Genomic DNA, 14,030 nt, shown 5'->3' on the forward strand with positions numbered 1-14,030 from the left:
CGAAATGGTTAAAGACAGACGCATAGAAACAGAATTTTGATAAGTAAAATGTATACAAAAGTGATTTGTAATTTTGGGAAAACAGTAAAGAAAACTGCGTTGGGATCTCCAGTAATAATAAAAATTTACTTCATGTTCTTTTCTCAAAAAAAAATCATGAAATCAGTGCAATAAAGAAAATCGTTTATGTATGTATATACTAGAATCTAGTAACTAGATAAAGTAAAAAAATTGTTTGCTAAGACGACATTCTTAAAAATAGACGGCGAGAAACAAAATTCGGTAAAATCGATAACCTGAAATTTAAAAGAAAAATGGTTGCTAGAACCGAGAGTTATTATATGGACTTAAAAGTGCATTATTTTCCCATTAATTGTTTTCCCTTAAATACTTTTCTTAACCTTTCCTTATTAATACTTTATTTTATTCTAATTATAATTATACTTACAAACATTATGTTTTCAAATATATTATAAGTTTTTATTATGCAAGAGTATCCCAGATCTTGGCGTCAAGCCGAAACAGGGTGATACTGTTGACCATAACTGTCCTGAAAAAAAAAAATAGATAAAAGAATTATCTCACATTGTTTGTGTAAGTTACGAGTTTTTAAGTACAACTCAGAGCTTTGGTAAAATTGTGGTTATTGAGCTCAATTTTTATTAATTTTGTTTAAATTATGGCCCAAAATTATAGCCATTTTTCGGTCATTGTAGTAAATTTTTATTAATTTCGATCATTTAACCTCTAGAACCGTAACTGTGAAAACATTTCTAGGACCACAGTTAAAAAAATAACACAATTTCAAGAATTAAGTTTTTAAGAATTAAGACTTTTTGTTGAACTGGGTACTTAAAATTTTCCTAATTAGTTGACTTTTAGAGGCCTTTTTTTAAAAAAAAATGTACTAAAAAATGTTGGCAAGTTTTATCGAAAGTTAGCGCGTTTAATCAGGATTGTAAAATGGTAAAATACTTTACAATTTTTTAATTAAAAAAATCGAATAAAAATAAAAACTTAAGTCTTAATTCTCGCAAAAATGCATTAATTATTGATTTAAATAATAATAGCATTAATTAAATCTACATTAAATTTGATGTTATTATATATTATAATAGTAACATATTTCCATTAAATAAATAATTTTACAAATTATTTTTTTAAATATTTATACCAAAAACGATTTGTTATTTTATATCATCAACATAACTTTTTTTATTATTCGAGTGATATTCAAGTTGTCTTTACTATGTTTAATCATTTTTATGCTTTTCAACCTCGAATTAAAAATTTTCAGAAAATCAAATTCTTTGAGAATATAAAAAATATGAATTTTTCAACGAAACTAATCTTCGACTAATATAACTTATAGATTATTTTTACTGGTAAAATTTAATTTATTTTTAACTTTTTAATATTCATTTAACAGCAACCGAAAATAATACAAATTTCATGAGCTGTTTGGCAGATCATAAGAAACACATAGTATTTACTCATTTATAACATATTTACACATTTGAATTGACATATATTACATTGCTTATGATGATTTAATAATAAAATCAACTTTATTTTACCATATACCTGCCAGCATTCTCTGCTTAATGTAATAATATACACAGATCGCAGAATAAAATGGAATAAAAAAATTAATAATGACAAAATGTCTAAAATGACATATTTATAAATTGATTGAATTGATTAAATTGATACAACTTAAATTGAATCTGTTGTCCAATTATTTTTTGAAACGCCTTACTACTGGAAAAACTCTAATTAACTCGCAACGGTTAACCAATACTTAATTAACGGTTTTTTCAATAGTTTCATTGAACGGAATTAACGGTTTACCAATAGTTTCATAGATCGATTTATCGATCTGGTCGAATATCAATATTATTCTCATCCCTAGTCTTTTGTATACGTTACGCTGACAGGTCAATATCTTTGTTGGGTCCAGGCTGGCAAGCGGTGCATAAGGATCACTCTCGGTCGGGCCGAGGAAAGCTAGTTCCGCAGAAATACGTTTCTTTATTATATTACATAGCATTAAAGGCGGACCATTAGCGCGCTAAGAAGCGATTTCATACCCAGTTTAAATTTACATAATTCTATAAATTAGTTCGACTTCGGGTTGCCGCGAAACGGTAGTCGGTTGGAGAAATATTCTGGAGATGTATTATTTCATTGGACGTATTTATGTTACTGAAAAACTAAGGGAGCGATTCTGCCGTAAAATAGACCAATGTTATGGAAGGCTATGTTACGTAGTTTTTTTTTTCATATAAAATAGAACTAAAAACCGCCAAAATGCTCTGTATTTGCTGTGCGATCAGGCGTATTAGGGATCGTTCAAGTATTACGTAAGTAGATTTATTACAATAATTTACCCCACCTCATCCCCCTTGTCAGCAAAACTAAGCAAAGCTCTTACCCCCTACCCCCATGCTTACGTAAACATTTTGCAATTAATGTAAAAAAATAAAAATACTACCTATAACGTAACGATTTTACACGTAAAATCTAACTTCTTGCATGTATTGTTATGACACATCAGAAAGATGCACTTATGATAAAATTATCTTCTTGGAGTTTGTGCGTTTTCTAGGATAGATTTTTTATCTAAAAAACGTGACTGCATAGTTACCACATCGCATTTTGACAGTTTTTAGTACCATTTTATATGCAAAACGTTACGTAACATACATTGTTACAACATTGGTCTATTTTAAAGCAGAATCGGCCCATAAAGCAAAGGCTGGCTTGATATTTTTTAAATTAATTAACTTAAATACTTTTTGCCTAGAACATTTATTACACATTCATTTGTATAATTGATTACATTTGTTGTAATTTAAAATAATGAAAAAAATAATTTTATTTAGGCGTTCATAAATCTTTCATATATTGTTTCTAGTTTGGGTTTGTTGATTTTGCTGTATTATAATAAATCATCCTTTGCTTCTAATTTTTTTATTCTTAAAATTTTCTTTACTTTTAATAATTATATCATAATCATTATTAATATATTATGCAAACATCTTGGGCTTATTAATGAAATATGAATATTTATGAATGTCTTTTCAACAAGATTATAAATTAAAAATTCTTTGTAATGCAAAAATTTGTGTTTTTGGTATTCTCTGATATCAACACTTTTGCTACGAGCGTCGTCCATAGACGACGCCCGTTTGGCTACTATGTGTACAAATGCCGCCTATAGACGACATTCATTGTGACAAATTTTGCTTAAATATTAATATATGCTTAAATATTAAATTATTGAGAATTCTAATTTGTTCTTGTGGTTTTTAGAAGTATAATTTTTAATTTTAAATGCATTTTTTTTCGATAATAATTAAAAAGTCTGAAAATATTTCGTCTAAAATAAGTACTTGTATGTGTAAAATATATTAGTATGAATTTCGTTTATTCACATTACATTTTGCTATATTACTTTTTTCTTAATTATATTTATTACAACTGTTAAATTACTTAACATCTAGCAATAATAATAAATAATAACATAAATTTAGATAAATAAGAGTACACAGGATAGAATTTACATTAAAATTATATCCGTAGTATGATGATTTAATATAAAATAAAAGCAAATGATAATAAAAATAAAATTAATAATTAAAATAAATGAAATTTCTGAATAATAATACTAGAAACTAGAAAAACAATAAAGTGGAATTAAAACAATAAGTGACAGATAATAAGAAATATAACAAAATAACAATATTAGAAATAATAATATAATAATAATAATAATAATAATAATAATAATATAATCTTAAATTAGATGGGAGTTTTATGAAAAAAAAAATATGAAATATTTTCTATACAATTATGAAGAAAAGTTGATAAAAAATATTAATTTAACTTAATTTATCACTTATCATTTATCATTTATTTACTTTGTGAAGAATAAAATTTCTACTGCACTGCAATATGTAAAATTCAGCCTTGACCATGGGAGGGATGTTTCCATATCTCTGCATATTTTTATACCTGCTTAGATTTCGGTTTTGCCGAAGAACAAACCATATGACATGCTTTTTCGTGTTCCGTGAGAAACTAATAAAAGAAACCAGTTTTAGTTTAAATTATATTAAAAATAATTGGAAAGAATTGTTTGTTCATAACTCAGGAACTCCTCTCGAGTATGTAATTTTATGAGCAAATATGATTAAATTTAACACAACTATCGTGAGATATTTAAATTTTTATGATACTCTTAATTATTATTTGAATGGGCAACATGAAATATCGTAAGCAATAAAGGTGTCGTATTAACTATATCTGACTGCCAAAGTGTTTATAATGGTATTGTATGAATTATAAAACAAACTAGTTTTCTTCTTAATTATGAGAACAATTTGCATATACGCTTTTTTAATTTTTATTGATATAGAATTATATGTGGAGATAAAATTTTAAAGTATGGTACATAATTATTAAATATTACTCTCTTATATAAAATACTAAATATAAATGAAATCAATTAAATTTAATCCGAATTTAGACTTGCTTATGAATTTGTGGTTAGAGCTATTGGGTTTCAATCAGAGGTCCCCACCATGGGTAGCCTGATGTCAAGCAGTAGTGAAGTTTTTTTTCTTATGAACTAATTCTTCGATGAAAATGACCGTAACATAGCGTTGTTATGGCAACGCTATGTTACGTTCTTTTCTTCATATAAATTGGTTGTAAAAACTGTCAAAATGCTATGAATTTGCTACGCAGTCAGGCGTTTTAAATGAATATAAATGTTTTATATAAATATTTATATTTATATTATTATAGATATAAAACCTAACCTAGAAAACGCACAAACGTCAAAGAAACAATATTGTCATAACTGTATTTATTTTATATGCATTTATAACATATACGAGTGTAAAGCGCCTGATTACACAGCAAATACATAGCATTTTGACAGTTTTACTACCAATTTATATGAAGATTGGACTGTAACATTTTTATTTTATGGGAGAATTAGCCACTCTATTTTTTAAAATATTATTTTCTTATACAAAAGACTAAATATGAATGAAATTAAAGTAAATTCAGGTTACAGAATTTGGACTTGCAATTTCTATTAGTGATCTTCGCCTCGGGAAGCCTGATTTCAAGCAGTAGTAACATCGATTTTCACTGGGAAATATAGATAGTAATATGTTTCAAATGAAAATAAAATTATAATTTTGAACGTACCTTGGCACAACCGTACCCAGTCTCCGATACAAAAAATATATACATAGTTTTTTTTCAGGTAGAGATCATATATAATTTAAGACAGTGCTTATCACTATTTATTGAAAAAAGCTCAATTTAATCATTCTCAGATCATGCTAATGTAGGGTTCTGACTCAATGCAATAATGGAAACTTGTTTGAAAAAACATACTTTTTGGACTCTATCCCAGAATTAGTATGACGACTATCACTACCGTACCCTGGCACAACTGTACCCAGTCTCCCCTACAGAAGAACATGTAGTCTTTTTTAGATAAAGATCATAGATAATTTAAGACAGTGCTTCTCACTATTTATTGAAAAAAGATGGATATAATTTTTGAAGGCATAATCATTTACTGTTCATTCAGACCAAAATTTTTCTCGTATTAGAAACCATGAAGAAGAGCACTGATTATAATACATATCTGAGAGAAATATGTAACAAACAATAGGCTTGTCGAATTTATTTGAACATAATTTTTACATTCGCGAATTACAATCTGTCGTTATAAACAACATTTTAATGGTTTAGTAAATAAGGAAAAATGGTCGAAAGGTCACCCAGTGGTGATCCGATTTAATATTGGATATATTTAGATTATAGATGTAGTCTTGATGTGAAAAAATTTAAATAAAGCCTACTTTATTTACTAAAGGTTCAATGCCATGTTTTTTTATTATGTTATTGGCCATGATGTTTGGGTAGTTCTGTATTCTGTCCTTGTATCACAAACTGCATTTTTCAATTTCTTCCTTAGCTGTGTTCATGTTCAAATCTGTATGAACCAGCCAATTTGGGACATACTTGGGTGCGTTTATAATTTCTTTCAAAATCTTGTTTTGAAATCTTTGAATTATGGCGATGCTGGATATGCACGCCAAAGCTGTATTTCGTACGTCCAAATTGGTTTTAACATGACTTTGTACAGAAATTAAAATTATGATATAAATTTCGACTTTAATTTAACTGGTTTTATTAAATAATATAATAGTAATTTAAATTCCGAATCTGTCTTTTATATGGTTCAGTTAGTTTATATCTCATAACTAGCAAAAGTATGAAGTATAAAATCTTTAAGAAGAAAGTATTTATAAATTCACGAAAATCATAAATATCAAAATATGAATTGTGCGTTACATGTAAGTACGTATCAATCGTCACAATTTTTAATTTACATTTACAAGAAAAGCAAATGCCGCTTATCGAAATGTCTCAGGACTATTAGATTTTTGTAAATATTTTCAAAGTGTTTGCAAAAATCCGAATAGAATATACAATTCTTTAATAGTTGTAGCTGTGGGCAACTGAATAAGACCAAACGATATAAATTCTAGTTCCATTCATATAGATTGAATAATTAGGCGCATTATAATGATATACTACCATATGATGAACTAAAACCGTTTCTAATTTTTTTTTTCATTACTATTTCAACAGAAGCCGTTTACTCATATTACTGTAAGTGGCTTCTTTAATAACTTTACAAACATTTCGTGACATGCTTTCTCCATAATGTTGGACATGTGCGCACCAAACAGTAATGAGACATTAGCTGTTAATCTTCCTGGCCTATTTCTGGTTTGACTTTTTTGTCAATAATTGATGTAAAGAAAACCCGGCATACAATTCGACTATGAATATATGATTTAACGTGAATAATTTATCAAACTGTACTGTTAATGAAAGAGAAATTGACTATTCATTACATATATGTACATGCAATATTCTTCTTGAATAAAATAATGTCTAACTATAACTAGTGGTGCATTAAAGCAAATTGCTGGAGCTTCCCGTACCGTAATTTAAATTTTTTTTTAAAGTTACATTTTTTTAGAATTTAGAATTTTTTTGAACATTTTTGATAATTTTGAGAAAAAATTGACTTTTTTGAAAAATATGATTTTTGTTAAAAAAAACGACTCTGATGTAAGTCGGTTGATCCATAGTGTTGAAAGCGTCGAATTTTTTTAATTAATTATTATTATATGATAAGTAATCTTTAAAAATTATAAATCTTGCTACAGAACTTGCTAAAGAATTGGAAACAAAATTTGTACTTATTGAAAATAGTACTTATTAAAATCTCTATAAAATATCTGATATGCATGTGTCTAAGAATCATTTTTGATGGCATTTTTTACAACTTTTTTTCCGGATCTTTCTATTCTGTTTTCTAAGTAAATCATGTCTAAAGCGGCATAGTTTTAGTAAACTTTTATTTTGTTTTGTTCAAAAATGTACTGAAAGCAAATACAATACAACAGTTGTTAATATTTTTACGTATTTTTGGTTTGTCTTTCTTTTATTAATAATGTATGGATCTCTGCATACAATTCGAGTTTACGATGTAATTTTGTAGGATGGATCTTGAATAAATGATTTATCGTGAATATTTCATCAAACTACCATTATGTATATGGAACCGAAAATCGACATTTTATTATATGTATATGAACATTTTCTTTTATAGGCGATATATTCTATCATGCTTGATATTTTATTGCGTGTGTAGTAGTTTTTCTTTTGCACCACTTTCATTATTTATTTATTTAAAGTTTTTTTATATAATTAACGCATACATATTTATATTAACGGTTTATTTAACTAATTAAGTCAGTTTATTTTGATTTATATAATGTAACATATTTTAATATTATATAAATTTAAGGACACATAAATGAGTTCATATATATTATCCATAATATATTAATTTATTCATATATTATCCAAAATATATGAATATTAATAATAATAATATAATTAATATATATTATCCATATATATTTATCCATATCAAAAATAATTGCAGTTGTGCGTAGCATTATGTTATTTTTTATTTAATTACAATATCTGCTAAGTTTAGTTGTATATTAACTTTATTGGAAACGATTTAATATGGAGTTTGAATTAAAATTCCATATTCATTATGATACAATACGATATTATTACCTTAAAACCTAAATTCATAGGCAATATGCAAAATTTCCAAAATATCATTCGCGCATTCGTTCATCATAAGGCATTTTGAAATAATAGTTTAAATCCAGTAGTAAATTAAATTCAATCTGCTTCTAGGCAATCATTTCTCGTTTTCAAAATTCGTTTTCAAAATTCAAAATCAATAAATATATACTTAGAATATTCTATTCTTGTAATAACAATAAAAAGTAAATGCATTTCTGCAATTCTTGAGGATTTATATAACTATTTCTTACAAGCGTTAATAAAATAAATTTATTATTTTAATTATTTAAGTAAAAGTAAATTTTTGGAACAAGCCAATATAATGTAGCATGAAAACTATAATAAATACATTATCTAACCCTTATTGGACTTTTTGTTGAAAATAATATTGATTGAAGGAATGGCATCAATGAGAATGACTCAAAGTATGTAAAAAGACCTCAGCTTTTTCGATTTGTACCTACTAATAAATAATTCATGTTATTGAAAAAAAAATCTAGAATAGATTGCCATTAAACTTTATTACAAAAGGTCAACTTTTTCATTATTACATTATTAAAACAATTTGTGGTCTCCAAAACAAACAATGTTTTGTACTTTTTATAGAATTCTACATGCTAACATCTTTATCTAGTAAAAAACTTTTTCCAGTTCTGCAATTTTAACATATGAAATATCGAAAATAACAAGTGCTTTTAAAATGTTTGCAAAAGTATATGAAACTAATATTAGTATTTATTATAGAAAACAATGAAACTAACATGTTATCACTACAATATTTGTGTTTAGTATAAATTATCTAAACAATGACTTATTGGTCGCATGTTAATATAATTAATCCTTTTCTCCAAGAAAAATTAATACTATTATAGAAAAATTTTAAAAGTCAAGCCGCATCTGTGTGATAGTATCGACCTAACTGTTTTAGAAAAAAATGTGATATAAAATATATTACGAGTAAAATGTACTAGCAAAAATTAAGTCATTTTTAGGTTTTTATTTTTTCTATCAAAATTTTTCAATAACAAAATTATCAAGTATTTTACTATTTTGCAATCATTACAGATTAAATGCGCCAATATTTGATAAAACTTGGCAATACACTTTTACATTTTTTTTGAAGGAAGACCTACCTCTCAAAGTCGACCGATTTTAAAAATTATAAATTCATAGTTCAACAAAAAAACCTACTAATTCTTGAAAACGTGGGGCAATTATGTTGTTGTTTTTAAATGGTCCTAGAAATGTTATTTATGGTTACGGTCCCAAAGTTTAAATGAACATTATTAGTAAAAATTAACCATAATAAGCAAAAATGGTCATAATTTACCAAAGCTGTAGCTGCACTTAAAAGCTTATAATTTCCAAGCAGCGTGAGATTTTTTTCTAATTTTTCTTTAAAGGCAGTTAAGGTCAATACTGCCACCTGTTGCGACTTGAGGTCAAGGTCTGATACACCCTGCATTGCATCACAATTTATTATTTAACTGTATATAGCCGATTATAGATAATTGAATCAAAATCTACTTAGAACTTTTGTCCAACTCTATTAAATTCAGTCAACCATCCCTCCTCTATAGAAAAGCACTTTCAGTCTCCAAAACAAACGTTACAAATTTTCCTTTTTATGACATTTTACATTCGGTTGTGACAACTTTGTCTAGTGAAAAACTTTTTTCTCGTCCGCCAGTAAAGCACACGAAAACATCGAAAATGTAACGAGCTTTTTGTCGTATAACGCCGCAGGAAAATTGCCGTCGAGAGTCTGAAAAGCATACATGGAAAATGGGGGTCGCAAACTTTACAGCCTAAACAAGGCATTTGTTTTACGTGTAACGTGTTCTTTTAGGCTTTACGATATATTCTTTAGAATAACGGGGAGGAGGATTGGGATATTTTCCTCTAACTTTTCCTAAAGTTCATATAACTCCGATGAAATCAACGGGGATAAAAATCCTATTTTTTCTGAAGAACAAAAAAATGTTGAAAGGTAGTAATTTCAAAAAATTAATGTAACTCTTGCTGCAGTTATAAAAGCACATTTTGTTGTGATAGTAATGAATAATTGTGCAAGTTTAATTTTAACTTCGTTAATTTTAACAGCACCAGTTTTATAATCTCTAAAAATCATTTGATATGAGTCCAGACATTAATATGTTTTAGGTTGACAACATGGAATTATGATCTGTTGTGCAGTTTCTCTACAATAAGCAATAATACTTAATTTGATGCTAAATCTTTAATAGAATGATAATCCCTAATTTTTTTTTCAGTAATTTCATAAAAAATTAAAACCAACCTAAATTATAATATATAGTTGAGTACTTATAAAATTAGACCACTAAAAATTCTGGGGAGCGCAACCTATTTTAATAGGAGAGCGGCGCGTTACTTAAAGATTGTAAACCACTGCAGTAAGCGATGAAAAGCAGACTCATTTAACAAAAAGCTGCCTCGATGATCACCCAAGCTCACTTGCCAATTGGCAATTTTGAACAAGAAGCTGATTTTAGGTTATATAAAATTCTGTCAATCTCAAAATCACGGACATTGGTCAGAAGATTTTGCATTTTCAAACTCCGTTTTTTATTCATAATATTGTAATTGTTCAAAATTATAGGTATAATTGTTACATATTATTTACACATGCTCCATTTTATTTATATGTTCATCAATGTTACTAGATGTTATATTAATTTTGCATATTGCATGTGAATTTAGGTTTTAAGGTAATAAAATCGTATTGTATCATAATGTACATGGAATTTTAATTCAGACTCCATATTAAATATAATAATTTCCGATAAAGTTAATAAACAACTAAACTATTATATGATAGCTATGCTGTGGTAGTACTCAGTTGAGGAATGTTTACTATGAAATTTCGTGTACATCAAATTAGTTTAAAAGTTAGATTAGTTTCTGAAATTAAATGAAGTTTATGTGCACTTCCGTAACGTAAGTAACTATTTTGAAATTGGTTCTGACACACGGAGATGGTATTTTAAAGAAAATGTTTAATTTGAGTTTAAAATGGATATTTAACAAGAGTTAATGATTATACTAGTGATAATATTATTTAATTGAAAATCAATTTTTGAGTTTTGTATCATGCATTTGACTATTATATTAAATATTAAATGTTTAAATAGTTCAGAGTTACTGAAGTTTTTCAATAATTATGTGAATATTTTCTTGCGTAAATTGAAAATGTAATTTATATGTAGGGTAGAGCAGGACACAAAGATCCAATTTGTATTTAGCAATTATATAATGAAAACCAAACCAACTACATTAAAACAAATAACACGCATTAAATAATATATAAACTACAATGTATAAAATTCTCTGCGATTATACATATATATTTTTTGCTATTATTCTAAAATTTATCATTTGGCTCTACTTACTATATTAGACCCCGGGGTAAAAAGTGAAAACCAGGGAGCAAAAAAGTCCACTATTTCATTTTTAACTTAAATAAGGAATTTTTATAAACTTGTTTTTTAATTAAATAAATATTGAATGGATTTTCCATTTTCTTTTTAATCGAATACTTTTTACATTCCAGTGATTTTAGTCAATCATAAATTTCAAGCTTTGATAATGTCATACTTTATAGATCGTTGCAGTTGACCTTTATTTTCTAAATGCCAATCGTTGTAAAACACTGCTTTAATTAAAATTTATATGCGTAACTTTGAAACTATGATATTACGTTATTTTTCGATAAAATATAAAAACTACTCTATAATTTTAACCAGTTAACTGTGGCGCATTTATTGAATTGTCATCAGAATCGAAGTAAATGTTGACAAAAAATCACGAAATATCAAATTGGTGAGGAAGGGTTATTGTATGATTGATGTCACGTGTATTTATTTTTTTAAAGAAGTGAAATTAAAGTGATTTTAAATCAATAAAGAAGTTCAAATATTTTTACAATTTTTTCTCATAACTAAAAATTACTTTATGTTTGGCGGGAAAGGGGGGGTAACTTTGAATGACACACGTATCACCAAGAGGGAGGGGGGATCCACAAATCCTTAAAAAATCGATCACATGATTATTGGACGCGCCCTTAAAATACTCGAAATATCTACTAATTTGAGAATGTGATTTGTTTTTCTTTTCAAAAAGTACAATTTAAACAGTCAATGGTTAAAGATTTATACACATGACGAATATACTCGTCTACACACAAAATTCTATAACTTATTCAGTATATTCATCAATCAAAGTTAACTAACTAGCTTATCTTTACTGATTCTTTTACTTTCATTTCGGAGATTTTTTACTGAAAATAGTTCTGCCAATATTAATCAAATGCTTGTAATTTGGCAATTATGGTTATACCTAAAGTTTTATCAAATTCTTATGTGAAATCTAGTTATGCTACTGGAAGTTGATAAAATTATTAATGCAAATATGTACTTACTTAAATATATTTACTTCTTGACGAAGAATATAATTAACGCAGTTTAGTAATATTTTTTTATTGTTGTACAAAGTTTAGATTGCTTCTGTCAGACTTGGCTTGTATGAAAAAGCATATTCTTAATATAAAATATAGTTATTATAATATTAGTTTTTGCAATATAATCAATGGCTTACATTGACAATGTTTTATTTATTTTCACATGTATATGTATCTACTTGGAATTTAGCTATTGAAAAATTGTTAGATCACGTACATATGCCATAAGCTTCAGGTGCAATCTTCTTGGCTTTTCCGGACACATCTTGCTACTTTTCTTTTGAATTCCGTGTAAGATTCCCGCCATTCTTTTGCTGCATCCACATTGGCCGGACTTTCATCATTCGGATCAGCCAACATAGAAATCACTGAGATTAAAATAGTTTCGACCGTGTGCACAGGTAACCAGCGTTCTGATGCTTTTTCATATCCCCATTTATCGTCACCAGGTTCGTGGAGAATCGATATGCATACATCACCGTTTTTTTCGATATTAGGATGCCAGATCTCGGTCACAAATCTCATTTCGGCGGTCTCAACGGGTATTCTTTAGGGAAATCTAAATGAGCTTTGAAAAATCCACCTTCATACAACGTTTCTGGAGGTCCGATGATGAGAACTTCCCATTTGTAAATATCATTATCATCAACTAGGCCCGCCGAGAATCCTTCGACTGGGTTTTTGCTCAACTCTGCTAATTGCTTCTTTAGTAACAACGATGACTGTGCTTCGGACATTTAATTTAGTAATATAGTTTGAACACTGTGGCACGAAATTGTGTTAAATATTCTATAAAATTAAACGGTTTGTTAACTGAACCTACTGAGTGATGCCAATGTAAATAAAAATATTACTGACATCTGACATAAACAATCTAAATTTAATTTGACAACGGTTGGTAAAACAAAAGGCAAACACTTAAGTGCATTTTTGTAAAATAGAATGTGAATATTATATACTAGAACTATGCTATTAGTACAATATCATTCTTGTGAAAAGTTGTTTTTATCACTTCTCGATATGGTAAGTTACTGCCGCAAAAATTTTGCTCTTTGCTATATATGAAGTAAAAAATTATTTTTGGTTAGCTCCTTATTATCTAAATTGCAGTTTTTGTAATTTCGTTAAAGCGTAATTATTTTCTCACGTGATTTTAAATCTCCAAAATGGATAAAGACCTTATCTCAAGGATAGTTTCGACAATGTCATGTAGAAGTTGGAAAACACATTTTGATCCATTAATCAAGAGAATATATTCAATAATCATTATGGATACTATGTTTTTTTAACTTCCCGTAGGGTAGTTATTGTAATGGGCCGAAAATCGAAATTGAAAATTTTT

At 27.4% G+C, this 14,030-nt stretch overlaps 1 pseudogene; it reads right to left on the bottom strand.

Annotated features, from left to right (window-relative positions):
• Positions 1–12,919: 12,919 nt before the first annotated feature.
• LOC113372618 lies at positions 12,920–13,434 on the bottom strand (annotated as a pseudogene).
• Positions 13,435–14,030: the final 596 nt, after the last annotated feature.

Source organism: Ctenocephalides felis, unplaced genomic scaffold, assembly GCF_003426905.1.
Source record: "Ctenocephalides felis isolate EL2017-DRISC unplaced genomic scaffold, ASM342690v1 CF-g0.4_SCAFFOLD_01604, whole genome shotgun sequence".
NCBI lineage: Eukaryota > Metazoa > Arthropoda > Insecta > Siphonaptera > Pulicidae > Ctenocephalides > Ctenocephalides felis.